The sequence below is a fragment of the Monopterus albus genome, unplaced genomic scaffold, assembly GCF_001952655.1.
Source record: "Monopterus albus unplaced genomic scaffold, M_albus_1.0 scaffold26.1, whole genome shotgun sequence".
Lineage (NCBI taxonomy): Eukaryota > Metazoa > Chordata > Actinopteri > Synbranchiformes > Synbranchidae > Monopterus > Monopterus albus.
This window is the reverse complement of record NW_018127906.1, coordinates 704,504-711,363: the sequence shown is the minus strand read 5'-3', so window position 1 is coordinate 711,363 and position 6,860 is coordinate 704,504.

Below are 6,860 nucleotides of genomic sequence, written 5' to 3'. Positions count from 1 at the left end.
CCCCCCCCCCCCTGCAGCTTGTACAGCAATTGCTCTGCTCTGCTCTGCTCATTCACACACTCACCCTGATAGAGAGAAAATCGATCCAGCGCTGCACAGCAAACTTAAAAAATAAGCCTGCCTGAAGAAGGTTCACAGAGGAACTGAAACATCGCGATAAGGCTTATTTCATTCAGAAAAATAAAAAAATACTCACCTGATCTGCTCCAAAATGCAGAGGGAAAGACGAGGGGAAAACTGGACGGTGGTCAGCTATCGCTGTGGACGCAAGACCCAGCGAAGCTATGCCACTCCACAATTCAAATCCTCCGCTGATTATTATCACGAACATGATGATTACCGACACTCACGTGCATCTGTAACCAGAATGGGAATAAAGAAGGGAAATTACCCTCACAGACAGATGTGAGACCCAGGCCACGTGCCACAATTTTTTGATCGTCAGAATCAATCTGAATCTGACATTACAAACAAGAAGACTAGTGTAAAACTCACATACATAAACAAAAGACAACAATGACAACATACAGACACATAATGGGGAGAAAAAGGAAGCCTCAAAGTTGGAGGATCCTGACTTCAGACAGAAAGTGAGGGGAATGCACACCATTATTAAAATGACTCATCATATTAATAATGTGTCAGCTCCAGATACACCCCCCACCATAGCCCATCTGGCTCAAAATCTGGCCAGAAACATCAAACCTGCATCCCCAAACAATACCACACAGACATTAATTGAGAGAAATGCACTAAATTGGGCTCATACAATCATACTCATCCTCAAAGATCATTACAACCATGGAGAGTGAAAATAGAAAAATTAAAGACACTCTCCCCACATGACTGCCCCCCTTTGAGGTGGCAAAATCCTGGGCAAAGAGAAACCTGGGTCGCCGCCTCAAGGAGGAGACATTGTCCCAGGTTGAGGCCTTACTGCTGGTCCAGTTTGCTGATCACATGCTGCTGGAAAAGGCAGCAGAAGAACAGAATCAACCTGAAACACAAGAAGACATAAATATAAGTACACAAGGAGAACAACAGATTAATACAGTGACAGTACAGGTACAGGACATACCACACCAGACTGTCCACCTAACAAGAAGAAAAAGACAATTACCACAACAGTGTCAACTCAGACCTCAGTGACAACATCAAAACAGAAGAGCGACTTACCATCATGCACGGGGAGAACAGAGAGGGAATTTACCCCCCCAGCTCCTGCACACAGAAAACAGGGGACCTTACAGTCCAAATCTTCTCCTGCTGAGTTACCTACTTTTAGGTATTTTTTTAGTCAGATAGAAATTGGTTAGATACTTGTTGTATTAGAAATGTTTAGTGGAGACAGGATGTCTAGTTTAAATGCTTAGTCATTCTCATGGGTTTTTAGCAGGGTACATTATGGTCAAGGATAACCAGATAGAAAAGTTTGATTGTCAGCAGGCAGGAAGAATATTGTTTTTATTATGATATGTTTAACCGTAATTGTAATCATAATATTTTCTTATGTTTAATGTCATGACATATCACTAGATGTCATGTCAGAATGTTCTTAGATACACACCACTTAATCAGCACTCACACACATCGATTCTCTCCATGTTTTGACTACTGCTACGGTCAGCTGTAAAGCTGGCATATCAGGTGACACCACGGTTTGACGTTGCTGTGTAGAATGGGGATAGCCCAACTGAAGTGATAAATGTATAGGCCTATTGTGGTTCAGGGTCTTTCATTCTTCGTCTGCCTGCATGCAGTATTGGAGGTGGAAGATACCTGGACGTGTAATGTTAATTTTACCTGTGATCCTTTGAATAAACCAGCACGATTTTTTATATCCAAGTGGACTGCCTCGTCTCTCTGAGTTCCTGGTCAAAAGAACTGAAAATCTGCCTTCACTACAGACAACTCAAGTTATAAACAGAGCACAAGAGACATCATTCATACAATCCTCAACAACAATATTACACTATTCAACAGATTTTCCTTCAGCCAGTTTAGCAGAGAAATAGGCAACAGGGCGTTGTTGTCCACCCTGTTCCTGCAAGAGAACAGATGTTATACATGCATTTTTCTCATACACAGTCTGTGTGAAAGGTCTGGTCGGGTCAAGTAGTCCCAGTGTCAGTGTGGACTGCAAAGCTAACATCAAGTAAGTGAAAGCCTTTTCAGCATCAGGAGTCCATGTCACTTTATCGTAAGATTGTAGGCCTTTACCATGAATCAGTGCACTGAGTGGGGCCTCGAGTACGACATGATGCTGGAGGAAATTCCTACAGTAGGAGCACATGCCCAAAAAGGACATCATTAGATTTTTGTGAGTGGTTTTGGAAGCTGCTTGGATAGCTTCAACTCTTTGGGTGAGAGGGATTGCCCTCAACTGTGATCACATGACCCAGAAATGTAACTTTAAGTTGTACAAACTGCAGTTTAGAGAGACTAACTTTATGTTCAGCCAGGTGCTGCAAGAGTTTAAGATATTGTAATAAAGCTGTGCCTTTTAGCAAAACAAGTGGCTCAAGGCTTGACTGGAGTTGTTTGAGATGTAGTCATTGTTGTAGAGTGAGAACAGCAGGTGGGGGCAGGCACAGTGAGCTGGGTAGGTTTGGAACAGAGAATGTCAGGGATGATTGTGTTTAAGGTTGAGCTGAAGTCCACAAAGAGGATCCGTGCACAGGTCCCTGGGGAGCTGAGGTACCGCAGGATGTAATGCAGTGCCATATAGACTGCATCATCCACTGAAACTGCAGGGGGTCCAGCAGGGGGGTCTACAATGTCCTTGAGATGGGCCAACACCAGTCTCTCAAAGGATTTCATTATGACAGATGTCAGGGCAACAGGTCTGTAGTCATTCAGTCTGCTGACGGTGGGTCCTTTGAGAACTGGGATCATGGTGGAACATTTGAAGCAAGAAGGGACTTTGCACAGCTCCAGCTGAACATAAGTGTGAAGATGGGGTTTGGTGATCAGCACAAGCTATCAGGCTGGAGGGGGCCACACTGTTTAGGCATGGTGCCTTTCTGATCTTTTGTTTAAAAAAAAAAGCCACCACATCTTTTTCACAGATCTTCGGGGTGGGGGCTGGGGTCAGGAAGGTGATCACGGGGGCAGCAGTTGCTGGGCCTGAGGTGAGGGGGGAGTTCTGTTTCTCAAACCTAGAGTAAAACACATTCAGGTCATCTGCCAGTTGATGGTCTTCCACAATGGGAGGGATGTTTGTCTGTAGCTAGTGATGTTTTTCAGGCTTCACACAGACAAGGGGTTGTTGGCTGAAAACTGTTTTTTTCTGCTTTTCAGAGTAGCTCCTCTTTGCTACTCAGATCTCCCTTGTCAGTGTGTTCCTGGCCTGCCTGTACAGGATCCTGTTCCCATTTCTGTAGGCCTCCTCTTTGGCATGACAAAGCCGTTTGAGTTTTACTGTGAACCAGGGCTTGTTGTTGTTATATGTGCAGAAGGACTTGGTGGGCACACACATGTCCTCACAAAAGCTGATGTATGATGTCACAGTGTCAGTGAGTTCATCCAGGTCTGTAGACGCAGCCTCACATACACTCCAATCTGTGCGGTCAAAGCAGCCCTGTAGCTCTGACTTTGCCTGCTCAGCCCATCTCTTCACTATTTTGATCATGGGCTTCGCAGCTTTAAGTTTCTGCCTACATGTTGGGATGAGAAGGGCCATGCAGTGATCAGAGAGACCAAGGGCTGCATGTGGGGCAGAGTGATAGCCGTCCTTTATTACTGTGTAACAGTGGTCCAATGTGTTTTTGTCCCTGGTGGGACAAATTACATGCCGTCTGTATTTGGGCAGTTTGTGGGTGAGGTTTGCTCTGTTAAAATCCCCTAGAACAATGAGTGGGGAGTCGGGATGTTTCAGTTCAGAATCAGAATCGGCTTTATTGGCCAGGTGTGTTGGACACGTAAGGAATTTGACTCTGGTACAATGGCTCTCAATGCGTATGTACATGGCCTTATGTAAGGTAGCAGATGGCAAGTAACTAATATAAGGCTGAGAACAGAAGTAAATAAGTAATGTGCAATCAAGCAAAGGAATGTGCCTTAGAAGTAAAAAATAAAGTACTATATACACAGTCTGGATTTGACAGATCGATATGTACAAGGTATATATTTACAAGTATTGCACTGAGGGTTATGGTCCAGTCATACTGTTGTGGGGCAAGTGTTTATCAGAGTAATGGCCCGGGGGAAGAAACTGTCCTTGTGCCTGGTTGTCTTGGTGCACAGTGACCTGTAACACCATCCAGAGGGGAGGAGTTCAAACAGATTGTGTCCCAGGTGTGAGGGGTCTGCAGAAGTCTCCTCCGCCCTCCTCCTGACCTGTGAGGTGTACAGGTCCTCCATGGAGGGCAGGCTTGCACCAATAAACTTTTCCGCAGTCCTGACCTTCCGCCGGAGTCTGTTCCTGTCCTGCTTGGTTGCAGAGCCAAACCACACAGTGATGGAGGTGCAGAGAACAGACTCAATGATTCCTCTGTAGAACTCTATCAGCAGCCCCTTGAGGCAGGTTGAACTTACTGAGCTGATGCAGGAAGTACACCCTCTGATATGCCTTCTTGATGATGGTCCTGATGTTGGACGTCCACTTCAGGGGAGAGTATTGTCTCTCAAACCTGGAGTAAAACACATTCAGGTCCACACATTCAGGTTCCATGCTAGTTATCCAGTCAGCCAGATGCTGTAGTGTGCTAGTGTGGGCCTGTGGTCTTATGTCCACACAGCTTTTTGGATTAGCAAAAATTAGCAAATTAACAAAAATTGGAGAAAAGGTGTTCAGAGTGAGGTGACTGATGTTTAGTAGCTCATCTCTGGTGAAGGTAATCCAGGATGGGTTGCAGAAGACAGAAGATGAGGGGGAAAAAAACAAACACATGAGAAAGCACATGACTGAGGCAGCAATCTGCAGGGCCATCGTGGACTTATTTTTTCAGAGCAGTGCTTTTAATGCCTAGGCACTGGGCAAGGCGAGAGATAAGGATACTGTGATCCACAGTATGAAATGCAGCAGAAAGATCAAAAACATCTAAAAGATTAAAATCACCAACATCAGTACCTGAAAGAATATCATTGCTGATCTTTAAAAGTGCTGATTCAGTGCTGTGATGTGAAAAACATTTGCAACTGAATATAAACAACCTTTTCCAGAACTTTACTCAGAAACAGTAATTTAGATGGGAACTCAATCTAAGTGAGATCCAATTCCATGCATCTTGGTGATTGGATTAACTTGCAGGAAGACCTAAATTTAAAAACATTCATGTCCTTTGTAAAATAACATATATTGTGTTCTGCATCACTTTTCTACAGTTAAAACTTTGCTGAATATCTAGCAAATTGCTTCTCATTTTAATCCTGCTCAGGTGTGTCTTTTACTCCTGACTACATCCAGCTATAATATAGGTTGGAACTACTGTGCTATACCATATCAGTGCTACACTGCATGTGGAAAAACAGTTACTACTAGCTGTCAGTGTGAGTGGGACCATAAGACTGGGTGTCATTATCCTTTAAAATCTTAGAAATGGTTTAAACACTCACCAAGATCTATGCCTTTATGCAATATGATTGCAGAGTTCTACAAAAGCTCATTGGACTTCAAACATGATTTGATTTTTGTCCAGGGAAGCACTATGAATTATTGACCCTTCCTGTCTAAAAACGGACGTTTGCCTTTCTTGGCCATGTCCAGTCAGTTAAATTTGCCACAGCTGGACTTCAGTCAAGTTCTAGAGATAATTCAAGGACAGTCAAATATGGTGAACTTGATGCCACTTTAGAATGCTATGTGGAGTCTCATTGTTTACTCTATGTTGTGACTGGATTATTATGTGTAGAGATAGCCTACTTGCCAAATAAGAATTTTACATATATTTTAATTTAAGCATTTAACACAACAAATGTGCACAAAGTGAAGGAGTCTGATTATTTTCTGAAGCAGCTGTGTATTCCAATTTACCCACTCCTGTTCTACATAATGCCACAGCCCATATACATAGAAAACAGTAAGGGCTGGTTTTTCACCTTCATGTGAAGCTCCTTGTTGGCATGTAGGATACTCCAACAGTGGTGACACAATTGAAAACAGAATATGAATTTGTATATTCCACACTGGGATAAATAATAAACAATTACAATAATAATATCAGGATATTTAAAACATAAAGTCTGGTACATCTCTGGTTAATGCTATTTTATGAACAATAATTTACATCTTACAAAATGAAATAATTATTTAGCAATTGTCTTAAACATCAACTGTACACTAACTGTACACATAGCATATTTAAAGACAGGTTTTATAATCATACTAATTCAGTTATTCATAGTCATAATATTCTATAAAGTTACAACATATTGCAGTTATTTGGCATGAAATTGCTATTACAGGAAATATCCCCTTTGTGTGTGAGTCTCCACAAAAAAAAAAGTATTAAACATTGGAGGCGTAGAAGTTAGAGTGTAGTTGGTTCTTTAACAGAAAACACACACTGCCGTCAGCTTGGGATCATGTCAGGTAATGTTCTTAGCAATCGAAAGTCAGGAGGACTATTTGGCACAGTGTGCTACAGTTCAGTGTTCAGTATATAACCATCGTCTCTTTAAAACAGTTTCAACAAAACTGTACAATATCATTTCCAGCTGGGTGGTGTACATTAATAAACCGACAACTGAGATTTGCGAAGTGACTTGATGTTGGTGGCAGCATAGCATGTGTTTCTTAAACTGTGACACATTATTTTCGATAGCCGTGGACCAAACCTGAGATAGAATAATATTACAAAGTTCTTGTGATGGTGCTTGTATTTGTGTTTGGTAATTGTTGGTGGCAGCATGTGTGTGTG